The following is a 27608-nucleotide window of genomic DNA, read 5'->3' as shown; positions in this document are numbered from 1 at the left end:
GGTTCATAATCGGCGGAGATATTGCGTATAAAAAAGTTCATCCCCAATTTTCCACCCTTGGGGGTGAAATATTTTCTTCAAATTCTCATGAAACCACCCTTTTGATAATACCTATTCAACAAAAAAATTATCGTTCAAATTGGTTTATAATCGGCGGAGATATTGCGTATAAAAAAGTTCATCCCCAATTTTCTACCCTTGGGGGTTGTTTTTTTATTATTAAATTTAAATGGGACCACCCTTGAGGTATTACCTATACGCCGAAAAAAGATTTGTTCAAATCGGTTCATAATTGGCGGAGTTATCGCGTAACAAACATAGAAAAAAAAAAAAAAAAAAAAAAAAAAAAAAACATACGGGTCGAATTGAGAACCTCCTCCTTTTTTGAAGTCGGTTGAAAAGGGACTTTTCGACCACTTTTCGACTGGTTTGCGATTATAATTTGCACTTTGTCTAGACCCACAGTATAACATACTCGTACTTAGGTGCAGAAAATAAATGTTTTTAATTGCCAAGCATGTAGGTTTTTTTTAAATTTTGACAATCTTCTTTTCGTGAGTGTAGGCACAGAATAAGTAATAGTACCAAGGGTGTAGGTTACATTTATTTCAGCTTAATTTCAGTTGTGCATCTATTGAACAAATATCTATAATACGCTCGTTAGCAGTAACAGTTATCTCACCCAGCCGTCGTTTACTGTGTGAGTGAGTGAGTGAGACGTTTACAGGGTAATAAATCGAATCGTCCTCGGAATAGGACCCTCGGATCCTGATTGATAGCCAATAGATGCATGCTCGTGAGATATGGGGGACGGATGAGAGTTTTTAGAGTGTTTCACAAATTGATCGCCGCCTCCGGGCGACAGGCGACTGATCCAATGAGGGATTATTCATTACCCATGAGAACGAGCGATAGAAGGCGTTCTTCTTCCTCCACCGAGCTGTCAAAACTCAACGATAAATCTTACACACCAGAGCGTCATGTTGACCTAGTCTTCAGTTTTCATCGATCTGTTTTCGCATTTTCCACTGTTTAATAATTCTAGCAGGAATATTACAAAAAAATATTAATAATTGGTTTGGTTATTGCTTACACAAAACACTGTCATGCGAACTGGAGGTTACTAATCTATACTTATAATAAATCTGTAGAGAGGTCAATTCTGTACATGAAATATATTTTCAAAATAACTATCAGGGGGTGATTAGTGATCGATACTGATGCCAAAAATGCAATCAGTAAAATTTTTGTCTGTCTGTCTGTCTGTCTGTCTGTATGTTCCTTAGAAACAAAAACCACTTGACGGATTTGAACGAAACTTGGTACAATTATTTTTCATACTCTTGGGTAGGTTATAGGATACTTAGGAATTCCCACGGGAACGGGAATTAGCGGGAAAATCCTTTTGTACGAAAAATCTAAACCGCGTAAGATATACTCTTGAAATTTGGCATGCAGGTACCTTAGTAAACTTAAAGCTTAGTTGCAACAGGATATTGCAAAATTCCCACGGGAACGGGAGTTAGGGAGAAAAAACATTTGTATGAAAAAATCTAAACCGCGTAAGATATACTCTTGAAATTTGGCATGCAGGTACCTTGGTAAACTTAAAGCTTAGTTACAACAGGATATTGCAAAAATCTCACGGGAACGGGAGTTAGCGGGAAAATACATTTGTATGAAAAAATCTGAACCGCGTAAGATAGATGAAGGGGGGGTAAAACGAGATCCACGCGCACGAAGTCGCGGGCGGCCGCTAGTGACTACTAAACTAAACTTTGGTTATGAGGTACAGAATGTTGTGTAAATTAAACAAACTTGTTTTGAGTAGTTAAATCGTAAAGTGACTAACTTAATTGTAAAAAAAAACAAATTGTTAAAAATATTTATGTCATAAACAGAAGCTATATTGTTGGCGAAAACACTCATAAATGAACAGTAATTACTCGTATAATTATCGTTAAAAGTTTAAATTGAGATAAAACGGCCACCTTGTTTATTTTTTGCGTGGATCACAAACGTAGCCCTTGTAATAGTCCCTAATAACTGTAAGCAGTTTTTTCGCATATTTAACTAACCAAATGTTGTTTTTGTTTCAGGCGCGACGGCTCAGCTTAGATTTTGTTAAGGTACGTACTTTAACCTAACGTTGGATGTAATTCGACCAATTTAACTGAGCTGCTGCTGGAATGCCCTGGAGAACAATTGTGTTAGTGACGTCACAGACTCGGGGGTCTTTTTGCAGTGGTCGAGCACTTTTTGGGACGTAGAGCGCTCGTATAGGAATTAACAAGTAAGCAAAACTTTGTTGTTTTGCTTCTGAGTTGGAATGGCCATTAGATTAACGAATGTGTTTGTTAATTAAAAAAATTATGGAGGAAATTACAAGTATATTATGCAATATTATGAGTTTAAAAAAAAAATGATCGTTGGGAAGCCACATAAACAAAGAGCCTAGCTTTTTTAGTCACAAAACTTACCATATGACTTTAGTTTCGACAACTGAAGAGCTAGTACAAGTGGCAGGACCATACTATGGATGTTCTAAGAGCTGTTCACAAACATTACTATAAGGTCTCACAGTGCGCGTGGACGCACAGGGTCTCAAAAATATTAATAAACAATACTTGAGTGTCGGAGTGACACACACGAACCAATCACAGAGCTCTATTTCAACGCTGTGCGACTTCGCATAGCGTTGCTGCCACTTAAGCAAGCATCGTTTGTGAGTACGGGTGTAAGACCCGTCGTTTAATAATATGAATAGATCAAAGTCTGTGATTGCCACAAAAATCAAAATTATTGATTGTATTTTATTAAAGTTAAAGCCATGAATTTGTCTTGGAGTTTAAGGCGAGTTTTGAGCCTCATATTAAGCAGTAGGTATGTCATAAAACCCAATATACGATTACCAAAACCTTATTAGTTTAAAAGCCGAATTATATGAACTAGATCCAATAACTGAGCAGACGTAGTTTCGAAGTTATTTAATCAGAGGATTAGCCGGGGATCTAAGTATTAAGCAGTGAATGGATACCTAATTTGGATATTAAATTAAATTGATTAAAGTCTGTAGTATTATTCGTCTTGTTAAAGATTTACTGAGTTCAACGTTTTGCTCTTTCTCCAGTAGAATCTAATAAATTCGGTAGAGTTATAAGATTGGGTTCGAAAATTATGGCGTTTTACGACAAATTTTATACACTAACGTAAAATTTTGCTCTACTGTATGTTAGAGCACTTCTCTACTCGGGCTTTACTAAGGCTGAGTTTCACCAACTTACTTTTACCGTAACACAATAACCGGTGACATTTCATCATCATCATCATTTCAGCCATAGGACATCCACTGCTGAACATAAGCCTCCCCCAATGATTTCCACAATGGCCGGTGGGTGGTGATATTTGTTAAAGTTAAATTAAGATAATGCAACTCGGCCTTGGGGACTTTTTTCATTTTTTTACATAAAAGATATGATAGGAAATCCTTACCGTACTTTTCAGGATTTTTCAGCACAAGTCATAGGACTTTTTACATTTTTTTTACATAAATTATATTATTATGATAGGAAATCCTTACCGTAATTTTCAGTAATTTTCAGCACAAGTCAATAACATTCGCTAAGTTTAAATTGCACGTTATGTCAAGTTGACTGACAATAAAGGACGGTTACTTTGTTCCTGAAGCACTTACTTGTTTACTTATGCATCGCCTGCCGTAGGTAATTCCCTTTTCTATTATGAATCAAAATCAATACTCGATACAGCATTACTTATTCAACCATAACAACTGTCGATCGCGACAAAGTTCCACCTGATTCCGAGTAGTGTGCGACTTGGACCCTTGTCACAGTGACGCTGCCTAGGGCTCTTCACGATGTTGTAAAGGAGATGTGTTGGAGTATATCCACTTTGCTGAATAATTTTTTTTGGTCACACACAACTCACTGATAACTAAGAAGAATTTATAGACGTAACATACATACATAAGGTGGGTGTACCAGTAACAAACCGAATAAGCGACATTTCAAAAGTAATTTTGATATTGTGACTCAATTATTACAACAATAATTGCAAAAAAAAGAATTAACTACCCCTTTGCCTATCATAGAATCAAGTAGCTTATTCCAATTTTCTTAATAGTTGTAAGGTTTATTTTTATTTAACAATCAATGTGGAAAGTCGCAATGTGCCTAAGGTTGACCAGATCGTACAAGTCGTGTTTGTCGCTTTTATTTATGACTAATGATTGGTAGAAGTACGGCAGTGCTACCAAACGTAACAAAAGTGGCGGGAAATTCGACAGATTGTTAATATTTTGATGTGAAATTAGAAATGGTGTACTACAGGTTCCTGGTGTGGGACTGGTGCACCCACCCTAATACATACTTACTAACCATTATAAACTTCACACAAAAGTTACTTATTATATCAGAAAAACATAGGCAACTATTATATCGTCCTTGTCAGTATAAGTTAGCAATTTGGATAGCCACTGGTACTGGTACGTCCTGGCTACTACATAAAAACATTTCGGACTATTCACGTCCCGACTTATACAGTCCCCAGTTAATACAGTCCGAAATTTTATAATCCTGAGGCCTTCAAGGCATCTTTGACCAATCTCGCTTCACTCTATAGTGGAGCGCCCAATTGGAACCCCCAGTTGATTGTATTCAAGAACAAGCCTATATTAAACCTTATTAGTATAAATAATAAATTACATGTTCGTACTATCGAGGCTACTGTGTCTACGTGTACTGTTGCATAACCCTTACATTATGTATTAGCTGTATTGGAAAGAGATTTTGGTAAACGTTGCCTTTTTGTGTAGAATGAGAACCTTTTAGGTATTGTTAGTCTTACACTTAGAAGTTAATCTGACCCTATTTGATATTACTTAACTTTTCGTTATGTTTACTAAATATTTATTTAACAATTTGGGTCTGCTTTGGTATTTCTTACCTTAAACATAACTATTAATTCAAGACCCTAAGATTGTGATGGTTTCTTTATACTTTCATCTTCTGTTTTGAAATAGGAAGTTGGTTCGTTTCAGCCAAATGACGTTTACTGCTGGACAAGTAGTTCATACAGGAGTCATAATAAAATAATAGGAGTCATAATTTGAAACACGAAAGAATAAATGGTAATTTCTATACGATGTTACCATAATAATCAAATACTGAATTTTAAATAAACAATTTAAAAAAATCGAACTGCCTAAGGCGGGACTTATTTCGTTTGAGAAATGACTCTATTCGCTATGAAAATTTTAATAACAATCAAATACTGGTTGATTTATTATTCAACGACACATTTAACGCATTTTTTTGATCATATACATTCTCTGCATAAAAGAACATGGGTGTGCCCAATTAAAAAGTCGGTAAAATATACTTAAGCAACCTCAAAAAGGTCTTCAACAGGGCCGATACTTAAGAATATATTAGGGCCCGGAAGTTTCCGACCCTTGAGGACCTCCCAAATAAGATCCTTAATATTTGCGGAATAGCAAACGATATCTGATATACTATGAAAATGAAGGCTTTTAAAATTAGATAAAAGATCCTTCGCAAAATAAGGTTACACAGCCTTTTGATATGGAATTTTGCGTAACGAAACGTTTCAAAACTAAATGTGACTGTGAATGCTGATGCATTATTTATATTTTTGGTTTGATAAATAACCCATTTTTACACACTTTAGCATTACATAATTTGGAGGATATTATTTGTTCTTTAATATAGTTTTTCTTTAGCTATGGACATAGAGTAAAATCCGTGGGCGGGGAAACTGCTCGTACTCAATGTAATGGGCATGGCCAATTGGCCATCAAGGAATTTATTTTTTTAGTTAAATATTTTGTACCTGATCATCATCATCATCATTTCAGCCATAGGACGTCCACCTTATAATATCTATTAATTGTTGTTAAACTGTCGTTTAGTTATAATACGAAAGGATAATCTTCGGGGTCGGACCGAGTTTAATTCTGGTTTCACGGTATTGCAAGGTACTCGTATCTATTATTATCATTTACTAGATTTGATCCTCACAAGTTTCATGTAATCTCTTCGCACGATGGCAATTATTGAGGGTCGCCTCCGCCCGAGGTTTCCCGCTGTGACAGTGTTAAGTAACTTGCATGTTGGGCGCCGCCCTACATCTTAAGTAGAGCGGAAAATGCGATTATAGATGTTTATAAAAATACATGTGGCAGTATACTGTAGCTAGATACATACATACATTGGCTAGTTTTAGTGCATAATAATTAATATTTGGATCACCTTACTGGGCGTGTTTTTTTACAAAAATCTGTACATTCTTGCTGTCAATATGTTCAGAGACGATCCATTTTCTATTATGAAAAACATCTTAAAAGCTTTAAGTTTCAAAGTAAATGGAATACTCATAGTTATATCACCCATAATATACCAACAAAAATGTATTTTCCCAAGATGAGATTTTTGTACTACTTAATCTTGCAGTTTTTTTTTTATGATTTTGGAGCAAAGTAATAAGCTTCTGCTGTCTAGTTTTTAATTAAACCTTTTGTCGGATGTTGTTTGAACTTTTCTAGTCCAAACTATCTGAAACCTAATTACAAGGGCTCACCTAACGTCCAAACTTTACGTATGATCCCTTTGCACGAGCTAGTAATTACTTGCACAGTCTTCTAACTCCAAAGACTCTAATATTGGCATGTCAGGTGTTTGGATGTTGGGCGCCGCCCTTCATTTACACAACACACGTAGTTGTATGAACTTCATTATAATAATTGGAATTTAATACCAATAGTTTAGGGGATTAGATGGTAGATATCAGTGTTAATGATGATTCGAGGTAGGTAATTCAAAACTCATTTGAATATTAAGAAATTGTATTTTCAACCGACTTCAAAAAAGGAGGAGGTTCTCAATTCGACCCGTATGTTTTTTTAAAAGTCTCAGTTCACTGAAATCACTTCAATCTGAATAAGTTTCGTATTTTTCAAGTGCTGAAAAGAAGCCGCAAAACCTTGAAACTTGTTTTAACATCCGCTGAGAGTGTTTTCTTGAAAATCGTGTTTTGTTTCTTACTTTGAGGGCGACGCCCAACATTTCTCCACGGCGTGGTGTTAAATACACGTACAATGTTACTGCGATGTAGCACACCTCGGCGATTTAACGCGAGAGAATCCCGCAAAAGTTTCCAGGAACACTTGTATCAAATTGCTGAGGGTTAAAATTTTATATGACGTTAAATCGTTATATTGTGCTATGAATTGAAGTTAACCAAGTGTGAAGGTGCCTCTACATAGATTGAGCGATTGCTTCCATCGCAACTTTAAATTGAGTTTGATGTTTACGAATATTTTCATTTTAAAGGGCACGTGATCGTTTTGGTAATGTGTGTTGACAGCGTTTGGCGACGGCTCGTAAATAATGTGCCCTCCTTTTTACAGCTTTTTGTTTTTCGTCTTTAAAATTATGACAGGCCCAATTTATGTTTAGAGATTTTTTTTCTTGTAAAATACATGACTGTTATTTCTCGTCTTAAATTAGTGACATATGAATTTGATTTATTCTAGAAATAAACGAGATATTTTATAGCCTCCACCAACATTTCCAAATGAAAGAGTTTAGCTAAAGTGTTGAGGAATTCAATCTAAACTACGGTACGGTACGGTATAGCTTAGGTGTGATACATGCCCACGAATATGATTACATTCGAACAATAAAGTTGAAATATTATTACGTGATTTGGGTCGCAGGCATTGGATTCACCTGTTTATATGCAGAGCATCGCCGGAGGCTCGCGAGCCGAGCGCCCCCTGACAGTTGTGTGGCGGACGCGAGCCTATCCACGAGTGTAGCGCGCTCCGCTCAATTAGTGCCGAAACGCGAGACTGTTGCGAGTGCAGTGTGCTGTCTATAGAAAACAAAAGCCATCCTAGTTTAGGCAGCGGGAGGCAGCATATTGAGGTACTTATTTTTTTTAAATAAACCAATTTCAGCGTTAATAATATGTACGGGTCTTTATTATTTGACTGATATTATCATGAAGATATTCAAACTTTTTAATTTCTAAAATAAATTAATGCTAACAATCTTACGGAATAAGAAGTAGGTAGTACAACGGTGTTTACATTTTAAAAGGAAATATTTTTATTGTAAACATACGTCTGCTGACGATTAAAGTGATAGCTGAGAATCAATAAGATGTTATAGTACTGCGTTAAAACAAGAGTTGTCTTCAACAAAAACATCTTATTGAACTTTTTCACCCGTAGAAACACAATTGTTGGGCGCCGCCCAACACCGCGGCTGGGCGGTGAGAACACATTGTGTTAGTGTAAAGGATAGTGTTGTCGGGTGGTGAGAGGTATCCAAGGGGATGTAAAGGGATGTAAAGGGATACTCGTGTATTGTGTAACGATATCCTCGGTGCTTTGAATGGAGCTTTAATGATTGTAAGAATACCCGCACGTTTCACTAGTGCAACTCGAGTAGAGTTAGATTGTTGTGTTTTCCTTGTCTACTGTTTTGCATTTAACACAAAACAACTATTGGATATTCGAGTACACTACTAATCCTGACATGAATACTAATGCAACTAATTCCAGAAATATATAGTTTTAGTTCTATTTACGGTCTTATATTTATTTCAAATTAAAATATAAATAACTAAATAGTGATATTTCATAGTCAAGTGTAAATAAATCTGTTATCAAAATCTGTTAGATACATCGTCTAAAATTATATAGGTTAGATTGCTTGCATCAATAGTATTATTTTCTAATTAACTTTAAAACATAAAAGTGATTTACTACAAGTAAACAACAAATTTTTTGTTTAAAACGCTTCATCACCACCAGGTGTAAGATTCTCTGCAGAAGCAATGGCTTTCAGAGATTGAGATAAGTACACATTTTCAAAGTGGCCGATCGAACCCACACTGTAGGTAGGTACTCTGTTAAACCACACCACTAAGCTATCAACATCAGCTAATAAACTAAAAAGCTCAAACATTTCCTCGGCGACAGTTTCTTCTTCATATTCCTCCGCCAAAGCCCACTTTATTTACGAAAATACTGTAGAAATGGAATAAAAACCCTCGTACGAGGTCTCGGTCTATACAGGGCGCTTTCTATAAACGTTGGCGCAAAGAAACGCGAAGATATTGTGCTGTTTGGATTTATGCCTACATAAACTTGAAGAGCGTGAAGAGGGAACATTTTTTCTGTGATATTTGAAAGCTGTTGAGTCGTAATGTAGGTTACTCTTTTTAGCTTCTCTCATAAAAAATTAGGTTAAAGATCGAATGCTAAGGCTGAGTTGCACCACCTAACTTTGACCGTAACTTTGACGATAACCGGTGTTTTTGTATGGAGTTTGACAGATTTTTGACGTTTGTCAATGTTAAAGTAAGATGGTGCAACCCAGCCTAAGGGTTAAAGATCTAATAGGTACTAAGGGGAACATACACTTACTAATTTACATCAGTTTATACCCATATACAAATGTTACCAAATGGCATGTCCTAGTTGATTTACTCACACTCTAAACGACGAATACGAGTAGTACCTATACATGCGCTTGCGGTCTTATACTCAATAGATTTGAATCGACCACCAGCTTTTCTTAACAGAACAGAAACTCCGTTTCACAACGTAGAACTACTCTGATGAATTCGATTTCATGGCCTCTACACCTCTCTCTTTTACTTACCCTAAAATGTTAGCAAGAGATACCAAGACGGGAAGACTGTGGTATATAAATAGTTCAGAATAGACCCCAGACCTGGAAAGGTGGCACCTCGCCAGCGACTATTGGCGGTGGGCCAGCCATCGATCGCTCGTCAAGCAGGTCAATGCTCGCCCTTCCAGAGATGCCAGCAATGGATAACTACAAAGAAGAGCGGTCGTAGCGTTGGAATTGGTTTCGCGAACTTAGTGATCACAAAAAGAATAAAGTCCTTGAAGAAAAATAGCTGTAGATATTTATCATCGTTTCAGTCGATATCGCTTTTCACTCCTAAGGATATTCAAAGGATATCCTCCTATTTAGCACGAATTCCCGCGTATTTTAATGCCAGTATCTTCTTGCTATTTAAATTATTTTATCTGTCTACTAATAGAGTACTTACGAAAATAAATATGGTCTCTTCCAGCGCTCTTACATTCTCAAGGTTCCCAGCCTTTACTTGTGTCATCACTCCATCTTGCAAATAAAGTTTCACGCTAAGTATTGTCTTAGTTTAGAACAGTCTTTATTTTACAAGGACTATTACGGGAGTATTATCTTTATAAAAATATTTTTTTACCCAACACGGAACGGAGAAGATATAATGCGTTTAGTTAGGGCTATATTTCACCGGGACACCATGGTGGCGCAACCAGTCGCCGACTACCATCGCCGGCTTAGGGTGAGAGGTTTAAACAAACATTGTTTGTGTGTAAAACAATGTTTCCATTTATTATCAGATCGACATTAAGAAACTTTGCTGCTTTATTGATCAAGAATTTGAATCGACATCTATAAAGTTTAAACTTACAAATGGAAAACAGCTATGGTAATTCATACATGAGTGTACAAGCAGTTATTCTGCTAGCTTCTATTTGTGTTCACCGCAGACTCACCGACTATAAAACTGAACAAGTTACTTGCAAGTTGTTTTATACCTAAACTTGTTCGGCACAAACCGCTGAAACGCTTCAAAGTTAGCATAATGTTCGCGAAGATATTCAAGGAGTAATCGAAATTATGTTTCTGAAATTAACGATAGATTAAATACCAATGTACGTTTCTCTGCTGTCTGTTTTTTGGAACAACTGAATGAATTTGAATTGGTAGATTGGATTGGTAAATGATCGGACGTTTTATATTGGACATAAAATAGACTAGAATATTTTGTTGCAAAATTATTTTGGAGTTGAAATATGGAATAAAAGTTTGCATGACACCGTTCTTACGCCCGTATTCACAAACATTACTATGAGGTCTCACAGTGCACGTGGATGCACAGGGTGACACACGAACCAATCAAAGAGCTCTATTCAACGCTGTGCCTTCGATTTGCTGCTTCACATAAGCAAGTATCGTTTGTGAATACGGGTTAATGTCGTGTCTCAATATCGTGTTCCTCGTCGTCGTCAAGGATTTCCCCATTTCTATCAGTCCTGCGTTGCCCGCATCTAGGTACTCCCTGCGAGCATGTACAATCAATACATGGTTTTCAATATTCAGAGGTACATCATAGTTTAGTAAATATTATAATAGTATATTTCACTTTTAATAGATTTTCACCATTATAATAGTATATTTCACCTTTAATACAATTTAACGGCCATCATCAGCTTACGGACGCTGGACTAGCGTATCTCCCATTACGTCAGCGAGCTTAAACCAATTTGCGTTCTCTAAATGAACCTGACGTGATCCCGCTAGCACCCAACGCTCTACAAAATGTTGTGAAAATAGGCGTTCGTTCCTGGGAATATAAACAAAATACCCCCGAGAGTAATAGAGCAGGTAAAAAAATATATTTGGAACAGAACTAAGATTTTTGGAGTAGTTGAAAAAATTCTAGACTCTAAGGCTGAGTTGCACCATCTTAATTTAAGTTTGACAAACGTCAAAAATCAGTTCCATACAAATAACACAGGTTATTGATATAGTCACGGTTAAAGTAAGTTGGTGCAACTCAGCCTAAATATTCAACTAACGCATTTCTTGTGATTAGCTTTACATTATGCTGTTTTTATAACCAGTCACCATTTATTCAACTAAAGGACATCCACTGCTGGCATTACCAAAGATTCGAACCGACCGTACCAGCGTAGGACCGGTCGTCGTGAAAAATTCTATCTGGGGGCACGGCAGTGCCCCCACCAAGTCGAGCAAAAAAGCGGCACGGCCGTACCATCCTTTTCTCGAAGCAATTCAGGCCATTTTCGACCGCCTGTAACTTCGTTGTGGATAAAACTAGAAGGCTGAATTTTCATTAGCTATGCAGGCATTGTAAAGACACGGTATATTTAAAATTTCATTCAATTTGAACCAGTAGTTTAAGAATTATAACGGGTCAAAGTTACTTAATTTTGTCACTCACTGACTGACTCACTGACTCACTGACTCACCGATCATCAAAACTCTAAGGCACTTCTAGCAGACCTAGAAGCTTCAAATTTGGAATATAAGTAGTGTTTGGTGTATGAATCAAGGAAAAACTAAAATATTTGGGGGCACGGTAGTGCAACCGCCAAGTCGAGTAAAATTTTTCAATTTCGGTCCAGTTTTCTAGATACATAACTGCTGTCTACAAAATACAAAAAGAAATGATATTTGGGGGCACGGTAGTGCAACCGCCAAGTCGAGTAAAATTTTTCAATTTCGGTCCAGTTTTCTAGATACATAACTGCTGTCTACAAAATACAAAAAGAAATGAGATCCCATCAAAAACAATACTTGTCAAAAAAACCAAGTCTCGCAACTCAGTTGTTCTACGGTAAAAAGTTGTGAGATCCATGTAATACCAAGTCCAGGCCAGGAAATCTTTAACGTTTTACATAAATTATTGACTTGGCCATCGCATGAAAACACGTGTAAATTAAATTATTTAGTGCGATGGCCAAGTCAATAATTTATGTAAAACGTTAAAGATTTCCTGGCCTGGACTTGGTATTACATGGATCTCACAACTTTTTACCGTAGAACAACTGAGTTGCGAGACTTGGTTTTTTTGACAAGTATTGTTTTTGATGGGATAAACCTTTCCTTAACGTTTTAAAGTGTAATTCTTTGCATCTTTCTAACACACAATGCGCAAAAAGTAGGGTATCTAGAGCAGTATATCGCATGTAGAAAGTCTTGAACGATTGACAACTATACTATGACTCATGGTGTGACCACGTCGTAAGTTATGAAACGTAAACCCGACATCGTATGGAAGCTATTTAAAAGTGGACTCACTGGCAGCAGCTTGAGAAGTCAATATTGAAGCAGTAAATAAACTTGACGGGCGTGTAGTACACGGGAGTATTTTGCGAGCGTAACGGATACGATTGAGATGTTTGGAATTTAAAGTTGAAAGGAGCGTAGTTACGGTAATATTGTAGTTTTCAGGGAAATTGTCATTTGGAGATCAATTCAAGAGTTTTAGTGTGTTTGGTATTATTATATCATCATTATCAGCTCGATATCAATATAATTATCCACTGATTTAGCAGTAGCTGGAACCTTCTAAAGCAACTTCATAAACTTTACGTGGAATACCTAAGATCCTGCTGTTGACAATACAATCATTGTAAATCTAAGCTCTCAAACCTCTTGTCTTCAGCTCTATGTAAGAGTAAGCAAAATCTCTGTAGACTCCTCAAAACATAACATATCTACTTAACTTTTACATTTAATTACATATTTTTCATATGCCTGTTGGTTGATGTTGAGTGTTGATGTTCATCTTAAATTCAATGAGAAATTAAATACGACGATAAAGTCTGAAAATGAAGTGACCGCTGCGTTTACGCCCACATCCTGGCCCCGTGTTTTTTCATCTGAAAATTACGATAAGCACGCAACTCTCTGGACGTCCACGTTACCTTGAGTTACGACTATTTTTACTCAGCCTTTGTTACGGCGCAACTTTTGAGAGCTTTACGTCCTTTTTATGGACAACTGTCGTGGATACAATTGAGTTGGTACACATTTAATTCAACGGTAGCCTCATGTTTTCTCTTCACACATTTTTTTCCTTTATATTTCTCAGTCTTCATCCTTTTATAGAAATAGGTAGGTACTTACGCATTTTACTTAGTTGAGGAATGAACTGTTTTGTTTTTTACAACAGTGGAAGTGCAGACGCGAATACATTTTGATATTGATATCATAGTTCAAATTGGATTGCTATATGAAAGTGTTTCTTTCATTTTGAATTGCCAATATAAAAATTATACGACTTTTAAAAAGTTTATAAAATAACTAAAATACAACTAAGCTCATCTTGGAAAATGATGTTCTCTTACAAACTTTGAGGTATAGAAAAGAACTAGCATGTGTTAAGCAAACTACACAATGAGCAAAACGATAGTGGACATCAACTCTAACATAATTTGAAATTTTACTTTACTATCTTACAAAATTAAGGCAATTCTCTCCAGCCACTTGTAACGTCGTCATCACTTAAAAACCCATACAACACGTCCGTATTGTGCCTCCACTTGAGATTGTTTATTTCCGACGATGCCGGCATCCCCCGGGCCATTGTTATCGAGAAACACACTTTAAAGTTAAGGAACAATCCCGACAAACGGAAAGAATACAGCACCCAATCTATCTAATACAGCCACGAGCTCATTCTCAGACTGTAGCGAAGGGAGAGCAGCCAGTTTGCTTATTAGTGCTAGACCAAAAATTAAATACAACTTTTTTTGAAACAAAATCTCTGCAGCTTTTAAGCTATTTTATACTGTGTAGTATACAGTATATAACTTCATTACACTATTGATCAAATCTCAATTTATATTAGAAGGATTTCAGTAATAGTTAAATATAAATAATTTTTTAGGAGATTTGTAGTCAAATTACAGAATAATAATAGAAAAGAAATGGCCTTCTGTGTATTAATGTTTGAATTTTGCTGAGAAACAGAGTTTCTATCTATTACGCCAATTACAAGCTGTAATTTAACTGTTTTTTGAGATCAGTTTGTATTATGAGAATTAAAAAAAATTTTTTTTAAGAAAACCAATACTTAGGCTGAGTTAGCGATAACGATTACGTTTTTTGTATGGAGTTTGACAGATTTTTAAGGTTGTTAAAGTAAGATGGTGCAACCCAGCCTAAGTCTGCCAACACTGGGCGTAACAATAGTAATCGGTGACTGGACGGTCGAACAAAGTGTCCTGGCTGATCTCCTGAGGCTGTGGCCGCTCCACTTTTATGATTTTCTTTATTGCGCCAGTAAACAATCGCGCTTTATCGGATGCCGGTGGATATACATTATTTCAATTTCAACTTTTTACGACGTCACTATGCGGCTACGTCGCCTCGCTCTGCGCTTGTATCGCTTTATTGCTGCGAGTGTATAAGCAGTATGTTCAATTCGCATTGTAGTCCGTAAACAACTTTTCACGTATTGAAGTAAATCTTTGCTTCTGTATTTCGTGAGCATTTTCGAGTAGAGCCATTCTCAGTCGCAGATTCTGTCATGTGTTTGGTCTAAACTTGAAATTTAATTAATCAAAAATCTCAATCGTTTCTTTTTGAGCTTCATTCTTTAAGACGCACCTAAGTGAGTTCCAAAATGTAGGTACACATTTGTTAAGGTTTTTGTGTAAATGAATGTTATGGAGTTATTTTTGAAATATTCGTCGATTGAAAACGATTACAACATTGTCTAGAGGAGCTTTAACTTGCCGTGGCACCATGATAGTGTCTTGCCGTTAACTCAAAAGACAGTTAAAACTTTATGGCGACATTTGAGCGCTCTTGTACCGGCAAGAGAGTGGCCGAGACTCACAAATTATGGCCTTCAATCCGATTTATTTATTATTTATTTATACATTTTAACTAAACGTATAACTATTTTTATCCGACTTCAACAATAGGAACAGGTTCTCAATTCGGTTTTTTATTTCGTTCATTCCTTCGTCATAGCTAATGGCGTCTACTGCTGGATATAAGATTTTTATTTACATTAAATTTTTTTTTCATATTAATAAATTCTTAAACTTTTAATTTTCCATGGGTTACCAAACTGTATTTGCCTTATTACTTTTATATGGTGAGAGGCCATGAACTTCTTATTTGTGGAAGAAACACCCTTGATTAATTTCTAGCGACTTCAAGTAACCGTGCAGTCTGATCTCATTTCAAGCCTTTAAAACAATTTAAAACTCGCGACTCCAGATTCCTTTTACCGTCCAACTACGTTGTTTACTTCGTCCTACTCTTTAGTTACTTCATAATTGCACTTTGCTGTTCTTTTAACTTGAGTTCATTGTTAAAGAAGTAAGGGACACTTAGTAATAGTAGTTCAATTTGCTTCCTTTTCGTTTGAATTGAAAAGAGAGTCCTGTTTTAGTTGTTTAGAAATGACAGATAAGTTGAGGCGGGTTTTTTTCAAATATATCTTTTTATTTAATTCGTGAAGGTAAGGCAAGGCAAGGCACACATTTTTTAAGGTTAGCTTTTTGGATAGCGCCATATGATATTGCTATCTCTGTCACTCATGTATAAGTATGAATAAATTGTTATTTTAAATATTAATCGGTGTTTAACTGAACATGCTTTAACTTGCAAACTGCGCTCTTGAGGTGTTGTAATAAATATTTTTAAAAACTTTCCGAGCCGTTCCAGCCCTGAAGAAATGAGATTAATTTTCTTCTGGACAGTGAACCATAGGTTATTATACTTACAAGTGAAAGATGTAAGATAGCAAACGACGTTTAACTTAAATCTTCAATTTTCATTTACAACATACCATTTCTACGCACTAAAACCTAAAGCACTAAGAAGTAATTCCACAGCCTCCATCCAGTCTAAAGAATCTGGGACATCGCCCAAAGCTATAACCCCAGAATTTAATTTAGTTTAGTGCAAACGCTGTGGCCTGCATTTTATACGGTGATAAATTAATTTTCCGCCACAAGTTACAATGTAGCTGAATTATTTCAGCCATTTCCCACTTAGCTTGATAGGATGATATTCAAAGAGCTAGGATTAACAGTAACTGTACTCTGAAACTTTACCACAGATGTTTTACGTTTATTTCAAGGAGAGTGATAATATCGCCGTGTACTTTGAACACCGCGTATGTCATAGCTTCAAATAATGATAATACCAGTACACAGCGTTATGATACACAGCTAGGACATTAACCATGTTGTTCTTAACGAAACGGACTTCGGACTGCGTTCACTTTGATCTGACCGTAGACCGCGGAACGCAGCCCAGCCAGTGTGACAAAACCTTCAAAAGACTTGTGAAAACTGGAATGACAAAATATTCTAATTCCAGCAATGATAGTTACTTCTCCTGGTATTTACTCATCTATTTATAGTTCCTTAATAGTCTTTTGTCGAAAAGATAGTGATATCACTATCACCTGCCGGTGGCTTTACATTTAATTTTGTGAATTTAGGTCTACAAATTATTTTGGTGCCAAAGGTTGCCTAAGTCTTAAGTCCCATTTATTTATAACCCAATTTTTTCAAATCTATACTCACGGATTATAATGTTTTTCTTTGGTGCTGTCACAGGTTATTATTGTATCGCTTGAACTGTCTAGAGCTGTCCAATTTTCCCGATGGTTTCACTTTTCCCCGAGCACTCGCGCGGCTGACAGCGATCTCTTGTTACCGCGACCAAAAAGGAGCTGTTTTTGTTCCTGTGCGGTTGACTGATAGTTCAATTAGGAACTTTGTTTCATATCGCGTTTTAATTTTCTTATCGTATAGAAAACACTACTTAATAGGTTTTGATAGTGAATTTTCTAGGGAATTTCTTTACAGATTCGCTCGCCGTAAAGTGTCGTACCTGTCGATTTTTAATGACGCTGGTAATTCTTATCTTGTGACTTCCTGCCAAAATGCAAGTAGCTAAAATTCGGTGACCAAAATGTAAACAAAGCGACGATTACTCCAAAAATACTTCAATGTAAGTAGTACTTCAATCGAATTAGTTTAATGTTAATGTAGTTTTTAGGTGCTTTGTTATCAATAGTCGAGTATCTAATCGAGTTGGCGAACAGGTTACAAATGCCAATTCTTTAGGATTTTGTGTTATGGTAGCCATAAATTAAGTAGGTATAGCAGGTAGATACAAGTTGTAGCAACTACTTGATTGTTCCTTATTTTCTCAATAGGTGTTCTCCAAGCTTTGGAAAAAAAAAATTCTTTAGAATTCGATATAGCACGAGCCAAAATGAGGCCTCCTGAGCTCCATGCAACCTTTCTACGGCCGTCTGCATACAAATGAAAGTTTCCGGCGCCGCTCTCGTTGGCGCGCTTTGCATATGTATGGCCAGGTGGCGCTGTATGGGTATATTGTACGTGGGTGTGGAATGAAAAAGGTATATTAAGGATATGTCTTAGAGGATGTCCTTGTCTCAGAGTGTAGGTATATGTATAAACATTGGCCCCATGGTGACTTCAGAAAGTAAAATTCCTATCTGTTCCTATGAGTTCTATGCTAGGCATAGTGTACTACTACTGTACTACATTATTGACACATATTGATTCTTACATAGGCACTTATAATATAACATTATTTACCTCCTTCAGTAAATTTACATTTTCCCATTATATTTCACAGAAAACCCGACTACAAAATTTATGGCTTTATTCTGGGAAAAGTTTACCATTATCTTAAACAGGATATCCCGGTAAAGTCTAGTAAAAGGTTCCTGAAACCCGGATATAACAAAATCGGAAACTTCCGTACAAGCTGATGCATTTTAATGTTCCGATAAGCTTCCGGTCTGCAGAGGATGGGCGAGGTGCATAACCTTTGACTGGAGAATTTTATATCTAACTAGCTTTCCGCCCGCGGCTTCGCGCTCGTGGACTACATTATCTACATATTTTACGGAACCCTTTTTTTTCCAAAATAAAATTTAGCCTGTTCGTGGCGTAACTCGTGGATAATGTAGCTTTCGAATGGTGAAAGAATTTTTAAAAACGGTCCAGTAGTTTTTGAGCCTATTCATTACAACCAAACAAACAAACAATATTATACTCTTTATAAAATTAGTGTAGAAATATACAGTAGACAAAAGAAAATAATAAACTGTAGGTGTAGTACGAAAATATCATCATCAAATTATGATAAAGAGTAATGTCAGCTTGACTGGTTTTCACTAAACTTGCTTAGTTTGGTACACTACTAGAAGTCACTTTAAAATGTTTAGGAATATTAATTTCTAGAAACGATAATATTCAAGTGAACGAAAAGTAATTTATTTGCCGCCAAAGTAGTTATTTCATAACTGGAAATATCATTTAGTTAAAAGCCAGACCTAATTAACTACACTCAACATCAAATAAACCGCACCTTCCGCGACGCGAACTTTAAAGATTTTCTTCTGACAGAATTATGGTACCCCAACAATATTGGTGTTATTTGAAAGCCCAATAAATATCCTTAAAGAAAAATACATTTCATTGCTAAATAAATGATTAACATATACCATAAATGTGACTTGAAAATAGACCTCACTTTGGGCTCACCTCTGGGATCAATTAGACCAATTTTTATGGTTATAAAACCAAATAAAGATTTCACGTGTCCTCTTTAACAGATGGATAGCGATTAATCCTAACTTAACAGTTTTATAGTCATAAAAAATGGCTACAGCGTAACTACCTATTTTTTTAAGAAGTGACTTTGGATCCTTGTAAAGACACATTTTTGGGGTAAAAACCTTTCCTTTAATGAAATAAAGTTTAGAACTAGACTTTCAAATGGTACCAATGTTGGTGGGAAGTGGGGATGCATACGTTTGATAAGTGCTTGTCGCGGGAGGTGCGATTTATTTGATGCCGAGTGTATTTTAAAAAGACTAATGTTTCATATTACTTCTATGGAGTTTTCTAGCAAGTCAATTTTGTCTGATTTAGATTTTTTATATGAATGTCAGCTACATGGTGCCCGTGACTTATGCTGCGTTGATTTTTTTAACGTTCTTTGCAATTTGAAGTTACACGAAAATATCACACGTAAGATTAAATGCCTCACTGATATTTTTTGCGTTTTACACTGGTCGATGTTGATTTAAACATGTTTTACATCGCTGTTTCTCGCAATGAAAAGATAACCTATCTGAAAACAGACACGCCCTCATAGAACTACTTTATAGCCGAATAAAACAGCCAATTTCCCCCGAAACTAACTCCATGGGATCTGGGGGGTTTTGGGGGTAAACACCTAATTTTATAGGTCATTTGTCGAAAGAATGGGTGCGAGGATATGGGGTATGTAAAATTTGATGGAACGAGCCTTAGTCTCGTGTAGGGTGGAACATATGGAGCCCGGAAACCTTAGCCATAATGGTCTTGTCCCTGGATGAAATAGAATCGGGAGCAACCAGCTGGAAACGATGTTGTAAAGTTTTCTTAAACATGTGTTTACAGCTAGGCAAGTTATATGTACTTTAGAAATACTTAGGTTGGGTTGCACCATCTTACTTTAACTGTTACAAACGTCAAAAATCTGTCAAACTCCATACAAAAATCACCGGTTATCGTCATAGTTACCGTCAAAATTAGGTGGTGCAACCCACCCTTAGAATACCATGCAGTCTAATGAAATTGAATTTTCAGAAATGAACTTTCTCCATTTCTGTAAATTAATTACATACTAATCGGATTAATGCATTCTCCATTCCATGGAATCATAATCTATTTTCAGAAAATCAGGTTGATTGCTTAATTGAATCATATTGTACGGTGGTTTATTGTCCAGCTTGGTACGGTTATCATTGTTCGGGTAAAATTAGGGATATAACATATTTCTATCCTGTGTATTTTACCTGGGAATTGATAGGTATCACTGACCCGAAAGAGTCCAGTAGCTAAATGATTGATTGTACAAACAGGTGTTAAATAAATACAGTAGTCTCTCGATAAGCTATTTAGTGCCTATACTCTTATACATAGCATATCACTATAAACAAAAGCTTAACGGTTAGCAAGCTGAAGTGGTGTTAAAAACAAATCTAGTTCTTTTTAACCGACTTCGAAAAAAGGAGGTTCTTTATTAAAAAGAAAAACAATGTACAAATTCAATCCAGCCAATCTCCGAAGTCGAGTCATGTCGAGTTATGAGCACGGCGAATCCGGGAGATAGTCGTAATATCCAAGATGGAGAGACGCTTGGGCGCGTAACGAACACTATGTTACGGGTGCTACGGGCGGGCGGACTTTGTAAGACATAGGTGAGATCGTGAAAATGAGGAAGGAAATTGCGGAAGCAGATGTTCACATTATTTTATTAAAAAATCAAACCTTTTATTTTTTTTGTTTCAAAAAAAAACCTACCAACCAGACGAACCAAAAAACTAGCGTAACGTCTTACAAGACCACATGAAGGAGTGTCTAACGTAAACCTTGAAATAAAATGATTTGTGCCCTGGGAAAAGTTATTTGCAACAGTGGGACGTAAATCAAAACAATGTCACAAAAGAGTAAAGGAATAAGCGTATTTATTATTGTATGGGTCTGCAATTGGATAGCTAATTCAACTATAATATTATTCATGAACAATCTATTGAAGAGCGAAAAAATATTACAAAATTATGCTTTTCATGTGATACAAACAAATCAAAACAGAAACACAAAGCCTTACTCTAATCTTATAGTAATTTCAGCCAAAAAACCCAGAAGTTCGCTAAGTGGACTATATCCCTTAAGGATGAGCTGGTCATCAAATGCCCGAGCACTGAGGCTACGAGTGGAAATATCGGAAAATAATAAATTCAAGGCCAACTGGCACGGACACGGATCTGCCCACTGTGTAACGGAGTTAGGTTCTCGGCCTCTTACATACTCGTGGTTCTTTCTTTGTGATTTTCAACCGACTTCAAAAATGGAGGAGGTTCTCAATTCGACCCGTATGTTTTTTTTTTTCTATGTTTGTTATGCGATAACTCCGCCAATTATGAACCGATTTGAACAAATCTTTTTTCGGCGTATAGGTAATACCTCAAGGGTGGTCCCATTTAAATTTAATAATAGAAAAAACAACCCCCAAGGGTGGAAAATTGGGGATGAACTTTTTTATACGCAATATCTCCGCCGATTATAAATCAATTTGAACGATTATTTTTTTGTTGAATAGGTATTATCAAAAGGGTGGTTTCATGCGAATTTGAAGAAAATATTTCACCCCCAAGGGTGGAAAATTGGGGATGAACTTTTTTATACGCAATATTTTTAATTTTTAGTTTTTTTTTGTGTTCACGCATTTGAAGTCGTTTTTTTTTTTTTAAAGTTAATTATGTTTTTAAGGTTCGGCCAAACCAACGCGATTACACGCGTACAGCTGGCGTAAAGCGATGGCGAGCAGACTTAAATGCATTGATTGTTGCCCTAACCTATGTCGTTCATACGATCTGAAATCGTTCAAATGCCTTCACTTTGATCTGACCGCTGCCCGCAGATCGCACCCAGGTTGGAAAATTCTTAAGTGTAGCGGCATTTTCCTCTCCAAAGTCAAAGGTCAAAGTGTAACCCTTCTGCCAGTTTATGAGCCGTGACAGTTACAGGCGTTGGACTTGGCTCGAACCACTAAAGCAGGGCTGGCGAACCTTTAAGTATCAACGTGCCACATTTCTAAAGAAGTTATTGATGTAGACTTGCCATCAAATGCTCTTCATTAATAATGAGGGGTATCGTAGAAGTGACGCCACTGGCGAGTGACATGATCTTACTCTATAGTGGCACCAACTGCTGAGGGCAAATACGATAAAACTTTTAATTCATTCAATTTTGTGATTGGTGGCGTGCGCTAAATATTTTGGCGCGTGCCATTGATGGCACATGGTGCCATTGGTTCGCCACCCCTGTACTAAAACAGACCTTCTCAAGCAGGAAATTGTGTTTCTTATCTGATAACCTGGATTTAAAAATGAAATATCCTTACCATAATATTTATGAACGCTGTATTTTCGCGAGCAGTTTCCTGGTAATACTCGTATAACCAGCTTTTCGTAAAGCAGAATATACTCGTAATAATAGTTACATAACGAATTTATGGTTACGGATGAAACATTTCGTATTCGAAGTTATTTATTACGTAATATTATTATCATTACGTATGGAACTGAGTTAAGCTAGCAGAGGCTATGGTATGGAGTGCCTGATTTATAATTTGAGACATACAATTGTATAAAATACCGTAGTACGTAGTAAACGGTACGTCTAGTTTGGTACATTTAAGTCAAGTTGTAGGTATACAATGAAAATGTTTAAAAATTATTAGCAGATAATATTTTTAATTGTATTTTACGAAAAGAAATTCCAGATTTCAATATCAAGTTACTCAACAACTATTATTGTCATTGTAGAGACAGTATTGGTATTGACCTCATCCCTATAGTATGGAAACTTGGTCCACTATTGGGCTACAGGTGAAAATTAACTGAGCCTATAAAAGCATTGTGGATCCAGTTTAAAACTGAAACAAAGTAGGTATTTTTGGCCAGTCGCCAGTGTTCTGTGCTTCACAAATGGGAAATTATTCAAGTGCATTCGGTCGTTTATCTTTTGCGGCTTTTGTTTCAAATAAATACTGATTAAACGTTGTACATGGTGCAACCGAAGCTGGAACAATTAATTTAGATAATACGCTTTCGTAATTTAGCAGCCTCAGTTTTCTACGTGTCATTTAAAAATCACTCAGATATTTCCGCAAACACTAATTCTACACAATAATATTTATACCTTGTCCTCATTTATTGTAAAACTAGCTTTTGCCTGCGGCTTCACCCACGTGAAATTTAGTGCCACAGATTGGCTTAAATACTGTAAAGTTTCAACCAAATCCGTTCAGTAGTTTTTGCGTGAAAGAGTAACAAACATAACATCCACACAAACTTTCGCCTTTATAATATTAGTAGGATTCTCTTGGAAAACACAAACGCAAAAATATTATAGAGATTAAAATTTGGAATACTTTATTAGCTTACACAAAACATTTGTTAACTACCAAAATGTAACCATTAAAAGAAAATGAACTCACCAAAGTGGGATCGAAATAAGAAACTCAAAATGGATTCTTAAAGTTGCCCATTTTGCCAAGTAGAGCTTACACACATTTCATCCGTGTTTCTAGATAGAACAAATACTTTGTATATTCTATGCAAATAGCTACAAACATGCACCATTAATTAACACGTTTCCGCAATTAGAATAAACATGGTTAAAATTAACGCTGCAGAGATTATAGGGAAATGTAAAACGCGTAAAATCGAGCCGCGGCCGTGTGGAGTCAACATAATCAAGGGATTAATTCGAAACCTCATTGGTGAAGCGATTTTGGATTTATTCCTCTCAACCGTTATTATTACTTTGAGATTTACGAAAGAAATATCTTTAGGGATGCGACTTTAATCATACATCGATATCGATAGTGCGAAGAAAAAATACTAAACGCACAATACGAACGGAATCTGGCGTGATTTTTGCGTGTAAATGTATCATCCATCCACTGAATTAAATAAATTAAAACTTTTATCTACGTTCCAAACCTTTTGTGCGGTGTATTGACTTTAATTAATTATTAACGTAATTTATTATTAACATAAAAATTACGTGATAAGGTTTAAAACCTATTTCATCATCATCATCATCATCATGTCAGCACTTTGTGATAAAAAAGTTACTCGCTCTTATAGAATTTTCAACAACATTTCTGATTATGTATCGATGTTTATCACATCCCTACGGTTCCGGAATGTGTATCGTAACCGGCAAAGGCTTGTCAATTATGTACCTGTTTGCAGAGGTGGGGGTGGAGCGGTATGGTTTCTCGATTCGGATCATCGGAAAATTATTTTTGTATTTTTCACAGCTTTTTGAGCTGCTTTAAAGTAGATGAGTTTATTTGGTGCCTGGGACACCCTTATAAGATGTAGTAAAGAACGAGAATGGAATGGAATGGAAGAACTGCCCATCAGCACCATAATCGTAATAGGTACATCAAAAACAACCACAAGACACTAGTAACCAAACCCAGATCGATTTTACTTTTTTTTAAATCCACAACGAGGAAGCTCTTTGTCTGCATCTTCTTACCTGATGGCAAGTTATGATAAGGAGCTCTTAACCTGGAATCCTCAACCACAGATGTGTTGGCTATCTTACCTCCAACTGCTGGAACACAAAATTTCTGTTAAAATTTTTGTTATGGCTACAGACTTAGGTCTAGCCTATCCTAATCTCTTAGTGTCAGATGTTTACTTTTATGTTTTTCTCAGACTAAGTTAAATACTTTCCACAGCTGTTGTTTCTCATACAGCTCAAGAAAATCCATAGTTCTATCATATTCAGCAGGTGATTTCGTAAAAGTAGCCGCGAACTGACCGGCCATATAATTTATTCAAGCCAACCGGCCCTTCGTATGGAACAATTTTTGGCACAATTTTCAACCCTATTGTATTGGAGTAAGGAAAAATATGAACAGATGTGTAAGCTAGCTTTCTTCTCGCTGTTTTGTTTATTATAGAGTTTCCGCTTCAGCTGGGGCGATACATTATTAACAATGTTTTGATGATTTGTTTCAATTAAAACATTGAGCTATAAAATAAAGTCAAGCGGGGTTGGATGAGAGCCTTAATTCTATGAGTTTCAAAGTTTTAAAACATTGTTTATTACAAAACCAAGTGACCGGATATTTTACGTTTGAATATTTGAGCAAGCATAGTAATAAGGCCATACTAATTCGTTAAATCGCAATGCTATAGGGAACCATTATTTTTAGGACGGTACTATACTAAATAGGACAAAGGTACTACTTTAACGTTATAAATGATGATGTGCGTGTGTTTCCTATTGTAATATTAATTACTTAGCCTAGAATTTATCACGAAACTACATTAATTAACGAACACCAGGAAGGCTCTATAAACTGTATCGATGTTATATCTAAAGAATAAACTAAGAAACACATGCATTGTTTCATACCATTATAGAAGATACTTTATATTCCCATGTTACTTGTACTTCAAACCTTAGATACTTTCAAACACCAAAATGCGATGTAGATAGCATGGATGTTTTTACGCAAAGCGTAATTTATAAAGATCCTGAGTCTGATTCTGGTACGATCGCTAATCTTTGGCACTGAAAAGCAGCACTCTTGCAGCTTAGCTGGCAATTTTCTCTTGCAAATACCACAAACAGTGAAAAAGCTTTCAAATAAATCGACGCGTTCGTTTGCGATTCAGCCGTCGGACCGTGGTGCTGTGTCCACGCGCGACTCGGCAATGTTTGGAGAACTGAGTCGCTCGCTTTAGTTTGCAGTGACAAGTCAATCTATTTTAGAAGCCATAGAAGTGGGTTAAATGGAATTTTGGTTTGGGCTTACTAAAAATGAATTAATGATTGATGTATTTAAATTGATTGGGTCTCTATAGTAGTTTAATATTGGTATTTTGTGACGTAAACATCTGGGCTTATTTATTTGCTTCATCATCATCATCATCATAATTTCAGCCACAGGACGTCCACTGCTGAACATAGGCCTCCCCCAATGACTTCCTGCTAACTTTATCAGGTCGTCGGTCCACCTTGTGGGTGGACGTCCCACGCTGCGTTTTCCGGTACGTGGTCTCTATTCCAGAACCTTGCTGCCCCATCGGCCGTCAGTTCTGCGTACTATGTGCCCTGCCCACTGCCACTTTAGCTTGCTAATCCGTCCGTATTTATTTGCTTGTCACATCTTTAACACAAATGCTAAGTGGTGAAAAATTAAGGGAGTTTATTATCACGTTGTCATGATTTCCACAATTTTTGGGGTTGTTGGAAAATCACATTTAATCTGATGGGTATTTGTCATATTAAAATAGTAGTTTCTAAAGGTAAAAAAGAAAGTGTACACTTTGCATATTCTTCCATAGTTTCTAACGATGATAACGTAGGTACCATCCGACCTTTGATTCTATTATGTATGTAAACCTTTTATTGAAATAGTTCCCAAAGTAAATAGCTTTTCAACATTCAGCTAGATCAAAACTGACATTTACCAGCGAATATATCAAAACCGTTTTGCTGAATAGGCCTCGGCCGCGTCACGGCTGTCATCGCTGTCCACCGCTCAATGCGTCAGCAGTCAGCAGTGTTTGCGAGAACTGTCAGCGTTAGTGAATGACAGGTCGATGCAGATCTGTTGATGGGAAACCAATTTTCAGCATTCAGGATCAGTGATAGCGTGCAAAAGCGAATATGTACTCGTAGTATTGATTGCTTTGCAGAACAGAGACTTTAATTATCGAAATCCGATTTGATATCATGTAACGTATGAATAGTAGTATTTATAGTATTTTATTAATTCTTTGTAGAATTAATTAATTCTGTGTACGGACCGTTAAATAAGTATTTAAGTATCTCAGTGAAATAAATTTAATTTTAGAATATTTATTATTAACGGTATTGCTAACAATACGACTATCCATCAAAATATAATAGACTTGGACTCTCCTAATCTACTTGATCTGTCTAAACAATAATAATATTTATTATTAATATTTATTTACACACTATCATATTGCATAATGACACTTATCATCGCTTATGTCTGCCTTAAATAGATCAAATGAAATAAGTCAGTTAAATAGACTCGTGAAATTTTACAAAAACACTCCCATTTCTGAATTACATTCTGAAAACGTGTTACGACCACGCTGATAGCAATATCATTTTACAAAGTGGGCTTTATTTTACACCACACTATTGAGGCCGGGCGACATACATTGTCCAACACATAAAAGCGAATTCAAATCGTCGAATTTTCCCAAACACTCGTTGTTTTTCGCTGAAAGTCTGCTGACGTCGAACGCGTTAACTCGACCGTTTTTGGCACGCTTTACGATTCGCACGTTCCGCTATGATGTAGGTGGGCACGGTA

General features: G+C 36.3%; 1 protein-coding gene across 1 annotated transcript in view; it reads left to right on the top strand.

Annotated features, from left to right (window-relative positions):
• The window catches only part of LOC135083765 (complexin), a 435534-nt gene that overhangs the window by 58318 nt on the left and 349608 nt on the right, over positions 1 to 27608 (top strand). The window contains exon 2 of the mRNA XM_063978505.1: positions 2100 to 2129. The gene's annotated coding sequence lies outside the window, so the exon portion shown is untranslated. The remainder of the gene's footprint in view (positions 1 to 2099; positions 2130 to 27608) is intronic.

This window comes from Ostrinia nubilalis, chromosome 24 (genome assembly GCF_963855985.1).
Source record: "Ostrinia nubilalis chromosome 24, ilOstNubi1.1, whole genome shotgun sequence".
NCBI lineage: Eukaryota > Metazoa > Arthropoda > Insecta > Lepidoptera > Crambidae > Ostrinia > Ostrinia nubilalis.
This window is presented reverse-complemented; position numbering and strand designations above follow the sequence as displayed.